The sequence below is a fragment of the Leuciscus leuciscus genome (assembly GCF_965113295.1).
Source record: "Leuciscus leuciscus genome assembly, chromosome: 8".
NCBI classification, from domain to species: domain Eukaryota; kingdom Metazoa; phylum Chordata; class Actinopteri; order Cypriniformes; family Leuciscidae; genus Leuciscus; species Leuciscus leuciscus.
Window position 1 is genome coordinate 42349486 of NC_138732.1, and position 15532 is coordinate 42365017.

A 15532-nucleotide genomic window follows, 5' to 3' on the forward strand; every position below is an offset into this window, starting at 1 on the left:
GAGGGTCTGAAATCAGTCTCACACTCAACAAGAAAAGAGGAATATACCAAACATGAAGAGACTGAGGAGTATATGGAGCAAAGACTAAGAGACTGAATAAAACATTGGGCAGAAAAAGCACCAGCTGAGTGAATATGAACACAACCGAAATATGACGATCTGGTTCTCTGGATGTGTGAGAGTGACGATCAGCACAACACAAAGCTAAACAAGATATTATCCATGTGATCACTGATATAATTAACACGAAAAGATCAAAAATAAAATAATTTGGCAAAAAAATTTCACCAATAATGATACAGAGAAACACCAGTATGTAGAAAGTGATGAAAAAGGGTGAGGAGAAAACTGAAGCAGTGTGCAGTGGATATTTCACTGAGAGAATTCCCTCTAGCGCCACCAACTGGTTCAGGACGAGACCACAGTGTCTTGATGAGGACAATAAAGATACAGAAACACGAAATGTCCAATTTCCATTCCAGTAGAGCTCATTTAAGAACAGTTTTAACAGTATGACGGGACTGAAGAAAATCTCAACACAGTCAGTGAGGAGGAGGAGGAGGAGGATGATGAAGGCTGAAATACGGTGTCCATTCTTTCTGTGATGAATTATATCTCTGGCAGACCAAAGAAAAGCTGGTAGACCTGCACACACACCGATGATGATGAAGATGGAGTATCTGACCCTTATCTGTAGCAGGAGCGGATCCCAGAAATATAGATACATTCCCGTTTTCCCGTCTGGCTTTGATCTCTTTGCTGAAAATATGTAATTAAATAAATGAGTGAAAAATTTGTATCTGCTTAAAACATGCTGAGCAACTTTCAGAAGTCACAAAGCATCTTATTCCAGCTAAACATACAACTCAGAATCATTAGACTGAAAATATTAATTTATTCTATAGTCTGTATGACGTCGGTTCATCTTTAATGACTTGAAGTGAAAAAAAACAACAACAACCGTGTCTTACCTAGATATATTCAGGAGATTTCGGCAGCGCTGTGCTCATGGCATGAGAACGTTTGCAGTCTTGCTTGATTTCTTTTCTCGTTCTGTCTCTGTTTTTGCTCTTTCTTCTCTTTTCTACTGCTGGTTTCTGGTTTATCTGCTGGTTTCTGGTTTATCTGCTGGTTTGATCTCAGCTCTCACTTCTGAGCTCTGACTGTGGTTTCAGTAAGAAACAGATCATATTTACTTAAACCATCTTTACTTAAATGTTTAAAAGCTGTAAGTGAAATTATATAGCACCTCTGTAAATGTAGTGTAGAAACATTAAGTTGGCTATTTTCCCGCAATTTTCCGTCATTTATTACGTTTTTATTTAAGTTTAATTATCATACTTGGAATTTGTCCTCTGCATTTAACCCATCCACGTTAGTGCACACACACATAAGAAGCAGTGAGTAGTGACATTACTTAATATTCTTGAGAATGGAACGTGCGACCTTTGGGTTACATGTCTGACTCTAACCATTAGGCCCCCAATAGAGAAAAGATCATATTAATATAATAATATAAGAAAACACAGACTTGTAGCGGAAATAACATTAATTGATGTACTTTTGATGTTTAATCAACGTAAAAAAAACCCTATCTCTGAAACCACAGTCAGAATTGGAGAGCTGAGAACTTCAACCACAAATACCCCTTTTCCACCAAGGCAGAGCTGGTGCTGGTTCGGAGCCAGTGCCTAGTTTCAAATCGGTTCTTTGTTTTTCCACCGCCAAAGCACCAGCTCCGAACCAGTAAAACTGGTTCTTAAGTAGCACCAAATCATTGCAGGGTCTAGAACGGAGCCAAGAAAGAACCGCTTGCGTCAGAGGCTGGGGGCGGGGTTACCGTGGCCAACAAGACTGAAGAGAAACTTGTGACCGCCATTTTTAAATAGCAGCTAGTCGAGCTAATAGCAGCTCGATTTTAATATCCGTCTATGTAAGTTACGGCGAGCTGCACATACGCGTTGGATTCGCCGTGTTTGGATGCCGATTTATTTTCGCAAACCCATGAGCATCCATAGTAACGCAACGTCTATTATTGTTGATGCCTTGTTCGAGATGCATCGGAGCAGCGTGGACCGATCAGAGCTGCGGGAGTGTTTGGAGATCATACGACTCCTTGTGCGTTTTGATCGCTTTCGCAGTGCTTTGATTTCATGTGCTGATCGTTCTGCGAGAAGCCGATGCATCTCGAACAAGTCTGGTGTGTTTGTGTTTGGCGCTACCGCACTAGCGTTGCTGGGCAACATGATACGTATGCAGTGACGTAAGATATAGCTCTGTTGTGGCTCTCTGGCCGGTGGAAACGCAAACCGGTTCTTAGTAAGCTCGTCAGTCGAACCAACTCCGAACTGGCAATAGCTCTAGCTCTGAACCAGCACCCAGTTCTTGTTGGTGGAAAAGGGGTAACAGAGTTTTAAACCACCAGATAAACTAACAACCAGAAACCAGTGGAAGAGCAACACAAGACGTCGAAAAACGTACTAGGTTACTTACGTAACCTCGGCTCCCTTAGAGATAAGGGAACGAGTACTGCGTTGCAAACGCTGTGGGAAAACTCCTTTTCTCGAGAATATTGAAGCCTTTATTTTAAAACGCATTGCAGCTGCACAGCGAGAGCATCTTAGCCCGCAAAGCGAGGTGATTGGCTGTGCTGCGGCAACTGCATAAACCTATGGCGAGTAAGCAGGAGCGCGCGATCCAATAGGAGCGCTTGGCGCCCTGCCAGACTCGAGCACGCCAATTTGGACGCGTCAGGAGAGTATAAATACAGAGAAAACTCGCCATATGACAAGTCTATTCGACTGAAGCGAAGCACCTGATATGGGTGAATAGTACGGCAAGGCAACGCAGTACTCGTTCCCTTATCTCTAAGGGAACCGAAGTTACATAAGTAACCTAGTACGTTCCCTTACGAGAACGTTCTCTCGTACTGCGTTGCAAACGCTGTGGGAACCCAATTTAAAACGCTGTGCTATTTGCCTGTGACCATTCTGAGAATCCAGGGAGCCCCGGGACTATAACAGAGCAGTCTGAATATCACAGACCAGAATGTCGGGTCTAAGATGATATGTAAACATGAAGTGAAGCCAGAAGGCCACTAAGTGTGTATAGGCCTGGGTCGGAGAGCCAGGGACCTAGAATATATTCCCACATAAAATAGTGAAGTCACAATAAGTGTCTGAGTTATATACTGGCCTGGGTCCATAGAGCCAGGGCCTAGATGGAGAGAACTCGTGTCTGCAGAGCAGGGACCTCAAGGTTATAAAACCTTACAAATGTGGACGGAGCGGACCAGCCGGCCGCCGCACAAATGTCTTCGATAGGAACTCCACTGGACCATGCCCAAGAGGAAGCCATGCCTCTTGTGGAGTGAGCTCTTACACCTATGGGACACGGGAGGCCCAGTGAGGTGTATGCCAGAGCAATAGCATCCACTATCCATCTAGATAGCGTGAGTTTCATAGCCGGCAACCCTTTGGTGCGGCCTCCGAAACAGACGAAGAGCTATTCCGACTGTCTGAAAGAGGCCGAACGCTCCAAATATATTCTCAGAGCTCTGACGGGGCAGAGTGTGAGAGCATCACTATCTTCTCCCGAGACTGGAAGGGCCGATAGAGAAATAACCTGGGCTCTGAACAGTGTTGAGAGCACCTTAGGTACATATCCGTGTCTTGGCCTAAGGAAGACTTTTGAGTCGTTAGGCCCAAACTCAAGACAGGAAGGGCTCGTGGAGAGCGCTTGTAAGTCGCCTACTCTTTTAACTGATGCCAGTGCTAACTGTCTGAAAGCCTATTCGTTCAGCGCTGAGGTTTCCTAAGTGCGTTTGAACGCTCCATCACGTGAACTGCGCCTGGACAGAAAATTCAGCGCGCTGCTCAGTTGTTCGTGCTCAGGGATGATGAGAGAAGACTCAGAGACCCTTATCTTTACTTTTGTGTGCGTTTTATGAAAAGCAAGTAAGTTTTTACTACTGTTGCAAGTTTGTACTGCGTTGTGATGAATGTTGTGAAATTCATGTATGTTCATGCAAACTAGTTTTATTTGTTGAACTGCGTGACCAATTAGTGTAGTCATGATGCCAGAGCGTGCTGTAATATGCGACATGTTTCCTGTGTGCAATAATTAGCCCTCTATATGTCGATTTAGACCTTATTTTTGTGTTAGTTATTTAGAGATATGCTTCTGCGTTCGAGTGCAGTGCATTTACTGTTTATTTGATGCTACCTGCATCGAGTGTTATAGTGATACAGTGTCATGCTGCATAGCCACTTAATGGTGCAGCAGTACAGATATTAAAGGGCATATAGTGACATATTTTGTTGCACTGTATTAACGTCAGTTATTATTTTCTGTACTGTACTGTTGTGAATGATGACAATGAGCATAGTATAGTATTACTTTATTTGTTTATTAATCAGGTATTCTTACCATTGCATTATTTCTTTTTCTTTCTCTCTGTTTAGACCACATACACTCACTTATACGAACTTGTATATTGGAATCCTGATCTTGAAAATAAAGCTGATAAAGGATTCTCTGGCCGGAATCTTTCTGTAGTGCTCCCATCCTAAACGAACCACTAGTCCATACTTTACACTAACAGCAGAGCGGTTTTCAGAGAGAGAGGCCTTAAATCAGCCGACTGAAGTGGCTCGAAGGGGGGTCCTTTAAGAGCCTGTAGAACCAGTGAAAGGTCCCAAGCTGGCACTGAAGGTGGTCGAGGCAGGTTAAGCCTTCTGGCTCCTTTAAGGAAGCGAACAATAAGGTCGCTCTTGCCTAAGGAGGACGAGCCGTCCACCTGCACATGGAAGGCTGCGATAGCTGCCACATACACTTTGAGCGTGGAGGGGGAGCGTCCCGCGTCCAGCAGCTCTTGGAGAAAGGAAAGTACCGCTGGTACTTTGCAAGTGAGTGGGTCGAGGTCCCGAGCTAAACACCAGCTGGAGAACGCTGACCATTTAAATTGGTAGAGGCGCCTCGTAGAAGGGGCTCTAGCCTCCGTAATAGTATTCAGGACACCTTCCGGGAGGTCCTGGGGTACCCGTTGAGTGGCCAGACATGGAGGCACACGTCAATCATAGTTCGCGCGGACCGGCACGGTCATTGTTGATACTCACTGGAGCACTGTCTATGAGCAGAATGGCGTCTAAGCGATTGTGGTGTTCTGTTCTTGGGTGTAATAAGGAACACAGCATCATTTTGATGTTCCTAAATCTGAACCGCTGAAGACGCAGTGGCTGAGTTTGTTTTCGAAGGGAATATTCCCCACGATCAACGTCAATGCTTTCATGTTTGCGCGAATCATTTCACCAGACTGCTTTATAAACGAGGTCAGTAACGTTATAAAGCTGGTTTTGCTAAGAAGCTGCTCCTGAAAACAAGGATCGGTTCCAACTATTCGTGTTCCTGCTGCACCTCCAGAAGAAGAAGTGAGTGTAACGTTTTATTAACCTTTATATTAATATTTATATTAATCTTTGCGGAATGCGGCTGTTTACACTCAGGGTACATTACGGCATGTTTTCTATGCACGACGTTCTCAATATAATTCATAATCCCACATTTATAATGAACAACGCGTTATGGTTATTGTGTTATTATTACAAACGGTGTACGCACAGAACAGAGGGGCGGGGTGAGCAAAGCTCATTATCATTGAAGACACATGCACTTAAATGGCGTGCTGAAAACAGAGCTGTTTTTGACCAGGTAAAATGAGATGGTCCTCACTGCAGAACATGAAATCCACGGGGAGGAGTCGGATCCAGATCCAACTCCTCCCACCTTACATATACCTAAACTTACCCATCTCCACCCCCTGATCCCTAAACCCACCCCTAAACCTACCCATCTCCACCCCCTGATCCCTAAACCCACCCCTAAACCTACCCATCTCCACCCCCTGATCCCTAAACCCACCCCTAAACCTACCCATCTCCACCCCTTAATCCCTAAACCCACCCCAAAACCTACCCATCTCCACCCCCAGATCCCTAAATCCAATTCCTAAACCTACCCATCTCCACCCCCTGATCCCTAAACCCACCCCTAAACCTACCCATCTCCACCCCCTGATCCCTAAACCCACCCCTAAACCTACCCACCTCCACCCCCTGATCCCTAAATCCACCCCTAAACCTACCCATCTCCACCCCCTGATCCCTAAACCTACCCATCTCCACCCCCTGATCCCTAAACCCACCCCTAAACTTACTCATCTCCACCCCCTGATCCCTAAACCCACCCCTAAACCTACCCATCTCCACCCCCTGATCCCTAAACCCACCCCTAAACCTACCCATCTCCACCCCCTGATCCCTAAACCCACCCCTAAACCTACCCATCTCCACCCCTTAATCCCTAAACCCACCCCTAAACCTACCCATCTCCACCCCTTAATCCCTAAACCCACCCCTAAACCTACCCATCTCCACCCCCTGATCCCTAAAACCACCCCTAAACCTACCCATCTCCACCCCTTATATCTGGATCCAACTCCGCCCCTCCGGATCTCGTGTACTGCATTGAGGTGCTACTGGGTAAAATGAGTGTTTTCTTACAATACTAATGAGAATTTTTAATTAAAGTATATTACAAACTTTTAATTCAGACCCTAAAGAATCATATTAGCTTGTACAAAAATGGCATTATATGACCCCTTTAAAGAAAAATGAAATAAGAGAGAGCACTGCCGTGATGGCTTCTTTGATGGTGTATTTACTCAGAATGAAGCGCATCACGTGCGCGCGCGCCACCCACTGAAGTGTGCGATGACGTCATCACGCTGGTATGCCAAGCGAAAATAATTAATTTAATAAATGCCCATAACACTCTTTTTAAACATAAAGCACAAATAAGAAATTGAACAGTATTTAAAAGTATTAGAAAAATAACATTTTACTATATTATAATGGAATTGAAGAAATTGTACAAACATAAACAGCTTGTATACTCACTATATTACACCGTGGCATCATCCAGGTGGAGCTGCACACTGGTGGTGGTTGAGGAGATTCCCCCTTCCATGTAAAGCGCTTTGAGTGCCGAGAAAAGCACTATATAAATGTAACGCATTATTATTATTATTATTATTAATATTTCCAAAGTTACCATTAGAAGAAGTTAAGTTGGTCAGCTTGTTTCTATGGTTATGGTCATGACCTCTGGTTAGATATAGTCTTATAGTCTGTTCAGATCAATGGGGACTAAATAATATATTCTAGGTCCTATAAACTGGTCCTGTCGGGTTGTGATGTCTGAACACTGGGATTCTGCCTGAGGACCAGCACACACACGAGAGGGTCTGAAATCAGTCTCACACTCACCAAGATATGAGGAATAAGCCAAACATGAAGAGACTGAGGAGTATATGGAGCAAAGAGTAAGAGACTGAATAAAACACTGGGCAGAAAAAGCACCAGCTGAGTGAATATGAACACAACCCAAATATGATGATCTGGTTCTCTGGATGTGTGAGAGTGACGATCAGTACTACACAGAGCAACACTAGATAGCATCCATGTGATCACTGATATAATTAACACGACTAGATAAAAAAAAAAAGAATCTGGCAAAAAAAATTCACAGATAATGATACAGAGAAACACCAGTATGTAGAAAGAGATGAAAAAGGGTGAGGAGAAAACTGAAGCAGTGTCCGAAGCAGAGAGAATTCCCTCTAGCGCCACCAGCTGGTTCAGGACGAGACCACAGTGTCTTGATGAGGACAATAAAGATACAGAAACACGAAATGTCCAATTTCCATTCCAGTAGAGCTCATTTAAGAACAGTTTTAACAGTATATAGGGACTCAAGAAAATCTCAACACAGTCAGTGAGGAGGAGGAGGAGGAGGATGATGAAGGCTGAAATACGGAGTCCATTCTTTCTGTGATGAATTAGATCGCTGGCAGACCAAAGAAAAGCTGGTAGACCTGCACACACACCGATGATGATGAAGATGGAGTATCTGACCCTTATCTGTAGCGGGAGCGGATCCCAGAAATATAGATACATTCCCGTTTTCCTGTCTGGCTTTGATCTCTTTGCTGAAAATATGTAATTAAATAAATGAGTGAAAAATTTGTATCTGCTTAAAACATGCTGAGCAACTTTCAGAAGTCACAAAGCATCTTATTCCAGCTAAACATACGACTCAGAATCATTAGACTGAAAATATGAATGTATTCTATAGTCTGTATGACGTCGGTTCATCTTTAATGACTTGAAGTGAAAAAAACAACAACAACCGTGTCTTACCTAGATATATTCAGGAGATTTCGGCAGCGCTGTGCTCATGGCATGAGAACGTTTGCAGTCTTGCTTGATTTCTTCTCTCGTTCTGTCTCTGTTTTTGCTCTTTCTTCTCTTTTCTACTGCTGGTTTCTGGTTTATCTGCTGGTTTCTGGTTTATCTGCTGGTTTCTGGTTTATCTGCTGGTTTGATCTCAGCTCTCACTTCTGAGCTCTGACTGTGGTTTCAGTAAGAAACAGATCATATTTACTTAAACCATCTTTACTTAAATGTTTAAAAGCTGTAAGTGAAATTATATAGCACCTCTGTAAATGTAGCGTAGAAACATTAAGTTGGCTATTTTCCCGCAATTTTCCGTCATTTATTACGTTTTTATTTAAGTTTAAATATCATACTTGGAATTTGTCCTCTGCATTTAACCCATCCACGTTATTGCACACACACATAAGAAGCAGTGAGTAGTGACATTACTTAATATTCTTGAGAATGGAACGTGCGACCTTTGGGTTACATGTCTGACTCTAACCATTAGGCCCCCAATAGAGAAAAGATCATATTAATATAATAATATAATAAAACACAGACTTGTAGTGGAAATAACATTAATTGATGTACTTTTGATGTTTAATCAACGTAATCTCTGAAACCACAGTCAGAATTTGTGAGCAGAGAACTTCAACCACACAGAGTTTTAAACCACCAGATAAAACATTAATTCCATTCAAAATACGTGTTTATCAATCATTTTTACTTTAATACAGACATGTTTATATATATATATATATATATATAAACATGCATCTCGCGCTGATCACCATTGTTTTGAGATAAATTTCACATCAATTTGACGTCTTATTTCCTGACATCAAATCAACATCGATTTAATGTCAGTAGTATTAACATATACTATGTGTCACTTTTGGGTTGATTTATGACCCCTTTGATTGATTTATGACCCTAGTGTCACTAGTGATTGACAGGGAATCCATGTGGCAAGAAAACAGGGTCTCTGATTTACAGTGTCAAGCTAGCTGAGATTTGCATCCTGATTGACATGTGAATACTCGCACCTCACCATATGCCAATGAAGTTTTTATGATATGGTCCTCCCTGGTCTGACACCTACGTCACTACCTACACCATGGATTAAATAAGGTTAGGGGTTGCGCTGTTAGACACAGAAGACTTTCTGCAACTTTTCCTGTTACAATGGCTGCTCCGGGAACTCCTAAAACCCCTAGAAAGGTCATGTGTATATCGCCGACAAGAGGACCTGTTGAAATGAGAGAGGAACTAACTTTTGCACCAAGGAAAAAGCAAAATGTTAGCTTGACAAAGTTTCTTCATGAAGACATAGCTAATGTGAAATGTGATTTCTCAATGTCTGGTAAACGTGTACTGAGATATGTGTTTGACAAGGTGCTGCGTATTGTGAAACTCTACACGGCTGATGTTGGAGACGAATTTACATGGCATACTCCATGTCTGATTTTTCAAGACAAAGACTGGTTTTTGTTTTTCAACTACGTTTGGAGAGATTTGAACGACTGTGGTGATGATCCATTATATGTCGCCGAGTGGGATGGCTTAACTCCTAACACAAGATTTCGTGTGGTCGGGGACCATAGTAAAAAGCTACCAGATGACTGCGTTTATATTTTTTGCTGCAACGACAAGACAAAGCTCAACGTGTGTGCGTTGCCTATTCGAGAATCTGAGCATCACACGTGCTACGACATGAAATTTCTGTTTCAGTGGAAGGATGTTCGTATGCTTGACAATATATTTACAAGCATAGACAAGATGTTTAGATGGTGTGACATGTATGATCGTTACAGTTCTGTAAAGATGCAATTGTTTCACCCTGAGAAGGGCGTTACCAACCCCGAAGACCACCTCTTAACCCCACCCACATATTACAGTCATTAAAAACACGTTCGGATCGGTACAATCGTAACATTCATTCACCATGTCTCAAGGATCTACACCTGTCTACTGCTACAGCAACACCCCCGAGACTATCCCAGCGATGCCTGATGACAATGCCACACCGCTGGAGCCCCACCCACAAACTTATGACAACAGTTGGTTGGATAAGTTTTGCATGGATCTAGGATATCACAACCTGACCTTCCTTACAACTCCATACGGGAACACCGGTGCAATAGCTGGAGCTGCTGCCTTAGCAGGAATTGACGACACAGACAGTTGTATCCGTTCTGATGGGTTCAAAATCATAAAAGCAACTGTTGTGGTCCTTCTGGAACACGTCATCAACAAAAAACTGAAAGAAATCTGTTTGGGGTGTGAAGTGGATCATCCCAGTCAGATTAGACATTCCTGCTTGTTTGAACCGGACCCCTATTTCTTTGACTCCTACTTTGAGGAACTGACACGTAATCTGGTGAGACCAGACCTTAAGCACATCGTTGCTCAAGCATTGAGCCGTTGTGGTTTAAGGGTTCACCCCCAGAGGATTCAGGGGTCAGTGGATGCTATTTTACACGAACTGCGTGACGAGGTTTTCATTGTGGAGAAGCTTCGCGAAGTCAGAGAGAAAGTTGTGGACGGCAGCAGTGTTGTCTATGACGAATTGTCTATGACGCTGTGGACAGCTGGAAAGGTATTGTCCAAGTTGACTGTTTGTGATAACAGCATGGGGAACACTTGTTTTGCAACTGGTCTGGCCAAGTGTCTACTTAAACAACGTATTAGATGTGAGATGACCACCTTGTTGTACAACTACATTAATGAATGTACCAATGTATCGGTTACTGTAAACAGATGTGGTGTTGATGCCAAACGTTTTACAAACTTTAAGAAACAAATGTCTGTTGTAAGAAATGTGTCAAATGAATGGTCAGATATGATGCGATTATGCGTTAATACTGGTGATCCAGTTTGTGTAACCATCAGAAAAGTTTTAGACCTGATGACTGAATGTGGTAGCTTTATTAGAATAGCTGATATGTTGTGCTTGTGTACATATGTATCGGATGTATGTATAGACATTTTGACAAGAAACAATCAGACTGATGTATGTGAAATTGTTGAAACATTGGTTGATTACATTCTTGAGAAAAACATTGTGATGTGTATACAATTTCTACACTACATTGATGCTGTATGATACCTTTTGTATCCTTTTAATGTTTAAGAAATAAAACCTGAACCACTTAAACCACCTGTGTTATTCTTTTGTGGAGCGTGAAGTGTCAATATGTCAGAAGAAATGAAAAAGATTTATTACACACCTTCTAACCCTGGTTCTTTAGGGGGTAAAAAACGTTTAAAAGAAGCTGTTTTAAAAAAGACGGGGGTTCGTTTAACCGATAAAGAAGTTTCAGACTGGCTCGCTGGCGAGGATGCATATACACTACACAGAAGTGCACCACTAAAATATAAAAGGAATCGGGTTTTTGTCTATGGTGTTGATATGCAGTTCCAAGCCGATCTAGTAGATATGTCTGCATATGCCAAGGTAAATGACAACAACCACTTTCTGTTGACATGTATCGATTTGTTTAGTAAGTACGCATGGACCCGTGCATTAAAAAACAAGAGTGGCGTAGAGGTCTCTAAAGCTTTTGAATCCATACTGAAAGAAGGTCGTGTACCACAGAAATTACAGACAGATAAAGGAAAGGAGTTTTTTAACAAGCACTTTCAAAATGTGACAAAAAAGTACAATATTAACCATTTTGCAACAGACACAGAATTAAAGGCGTGTGTTATCGAGCGGTTTAATAGAACCTTAAAAGGAAGAATGTGGAGATATTTAACAGCTATAAACTCCAAACGTTACATCGACATACTTCAAGACATTACACAAGGATACAATGTGAGCTATCACAGAAGCATCAAGATGAGACTGATTGATGTGGGAAAAGAAAACGAATCTGTGGTGCTACATAACCTATATGGAGATACCAAACCTTACAATGTTAACCCCTTATTTAAATACAAGATTGGTGACGTGGTTAGAATTTCTAAAGTCAGAGGCCCGTTTGCAAAAGGGTATGAGGAAAACTACACACAAGAGTATTTTACTGTATCAGCGTGTATTCCACGAGACCCTCCTGTTTACAGATTGAGTGATTATGATGGGGATGTTATCAACTGTGTTTTTTATGCTGAAGAATTGCAAAAAATATTTGTCAGTAAAAACAAAACATTTAAAGTTGAAAAGATTTTGGATAAGAAGACGAAGGGTCGCAAAACATTAGTACTGGTACAGTGGCTCGGATGGCCTGCAAAATTTGCATCATGGATCGATCAGAAAGAATTAGTCGATGTACAGGTGCCATAAAAACAAAGGACAAGCACAGACTGTCTGCAGTTGTATAAAAAACAGACATGGCAGAGGGTGGTTTTTATGTCACACTACCATGCAATGCTTCACTGTCTGTATACCCTGATAATACAATCTCTAATTATAGAACAAGGTTGGCTACCCCTATAAATATAAAAGGAGAATGGGAGGTGGGCCTTGTTCAAATTGAATATCCTAGAAGTTGGTACACCTTTAACACCAAAGATGCCATTTTTGAGATAAACATCGAACCCACCACTGTCGACGACGGAAAAAACACTAACAGCATACGTCGTGATGTAGATGTGAAGAAGACTGACTTATCGAAACTACGCATACTGATAAAAACAGGTTATTACGACAAGGTCCCATCCCTAGTTAGTGTGATAAATGATTTACTAGCCCCTCATGGGTCATTCGGTTACGATGTTGTAAAAAACAAAGTATTTCTGAAAGCAAAACCTAACATTTCAATAACCTTCCATGGAAAACTAGCCATTATTTTAGGGTTGAAACCAGGCATCCCAATAGGAGATTCTATGCGACAAAAAACAAACCCTGGAAAAACTAATTTTGAAAAGGATGTTGTAACATATGCGTTGCATCAGGCAGACATACACGGGGGTTTCTATACTCTTTATATATACACAGATATCATCCGATACCAGTCAGTAGGTGATGCCTTCGTACCACTCCTGGAGTGTGTACAAATAACAGGTGATAACAATAACACAGGCAGTGTCCGATACGACAAACCGCACTACGCGTCTATCAACAAATCGGTCATCGCAGATATTGCTATAGAAGTGAAGGACGATCAAAATCAGCACGTCCAATTTTCTTACGGGAAAATGTGCATTAAACTACACTTTAGGCCAGTAAAACATTTTCATTAAAATGGTATATTTCAACAATCACAATGTTGATCCCATGCGTTATGTGGCCTATTACCAGAATCAGGCAGGCAATGGACTTCCGGGGTATGCAGGAGGCGGAGTTATGTATGGCGTGGTTTGGGCGGACTTTTTAGGGGTCTCTTTAGAATGGCTATACCATTACTAAGACGAGGATTTAGCATAGCCAAGCCACATCTTAAATCAGCAGCGAAAAACATACTAAGTGACGTTGTTAGTAATACGTTATCGCGATCATTTAATAACAATTACGATACTCAAGACGGATCCGGGTTAATGGTGATGGCACGCAAGAGTGTACCTAGACCGCCGGGGGTGCGGAGGAGTGGCCAGAAGCAGAAGAAAACAAAACAGCCCCCCAAGAAAACATCAGTTGTAAAACGCAAGCGCAAGGAGACAGCTAAGCGTACTGCTTCAAAACGATCAAGGAGTTCTGTTAAAACAATATTTTAGATCATGGCGTTACTACACAACATGTCAGAAGAGTGTTTAAAAACCGAACTGGATCTGTTTACTGTACCACTGACACAAACCGCTATTGAAAAAAACACTTATATAGAAATACCACCATTATCAGCGATATCTGACACATCCCCTCTGGAATTTTTTATTGCGGGGAATGGCGAGGATTACGTGGATCTAAACAACACATTGTTGTTTATGTGTCTCAAAATCACTTATGCAGATGGAACGGAAATTACAGACGGCGATCCCGTAGGGCTTATTAACTATCCGGGAGCCACTATTTTTTCACAAGTGGACGTATCGCTTGGAGATCGACTCATTTCACAGAGTTCTAGCACATATCCATACCGCTGTATGATAGAGTGTCTTACTAATTATGGTAAAGACACCCTTGAAACACTTTTCTCAGCGGGGCTCTTTTACAAAGACAAGGCGGGGCATATGGATGTGACGGACCCTGCCGGGGAAAATAGTGGTCTGACAAAGAGAGCAGCCTTCACCAATGCTAGTAACGTGGTCGAACTACTCGCACCAGTTCACAGTGACATCTTCTTTTAAGATAAACTTTTACTCAATGGATTGGACCTTAAAATTAGAATGACGAGAGGTAAAGACGAGTTCTGTCTGGATGTTCAGTTTGTAGGCTATGTCATTGCTCCTCATCAGACAGAACTCGTCTTTACCTCTCGTCATAATGGTGGTATTTCTATATAAGTGTTTTTTTCAATAGCGATAATTCCATATAGACAAGGCTTATGATTACAGGGAACAAATTATAACTAATGCAATGTGATGAAAGGTAAGTTTGATTTCTAACATTATTCTCTCAACGGACATATACATCGATAGTCTAGTGCAGGGATTCCCAAAGTGTGGTGCGCGCACCCCCAGGGGTACGCGAACTACCACCAGGGGGTGCGCGAGAGGAAAAATGTAATGGCGGTTTGTTTTTTTAAGTGGGATTTTTCCACACAATAAAAAAAAAACATGAACAGTAAACATTTCCTTTGTAAATTCCTTTTCCTTTTATTTTAAATAAAAAAACAACAATAATTTATTAGTTTTTGATAAAACAAATACATATGAAATGCACAACGACACACCTAAAGTCGCTCACGCACTCATATGAGACGCGCGCGCGCACACACAAACTCTCCACGCACATACTTATATGAAACGCGAGCACACACACACAAACTCGAGCGGCTGCTGTCGCGCACGTACACATACTCAATGTGACCCGAGCACACTCTCCGCGCACATACTCATATGAGACGCGAGCACACACACACAATTCCCTAAAGATGTGGAAAAGTCGATCAAAAGTGTGGCTACATTTCTCCAGGCTCGATGCCAACAGCGCGCGATGCAGTATGTGCGGTAAAATAATTGCTGCAAAGACCAGTACCGCGATAGATATGATGAAGCCCTTGACAGTGCACGGAGTAAACATAAGAGCAGAAAGTTGCTCCGTCTTCGACTGGTAAATGAAGATATACCTTGTTGATCACTCTGACAGTGTTTATATTGCAATAATGACCAACTGAATGTACACTGCCGTTCAAAAATGTGTTGGTTAATCCGATTTT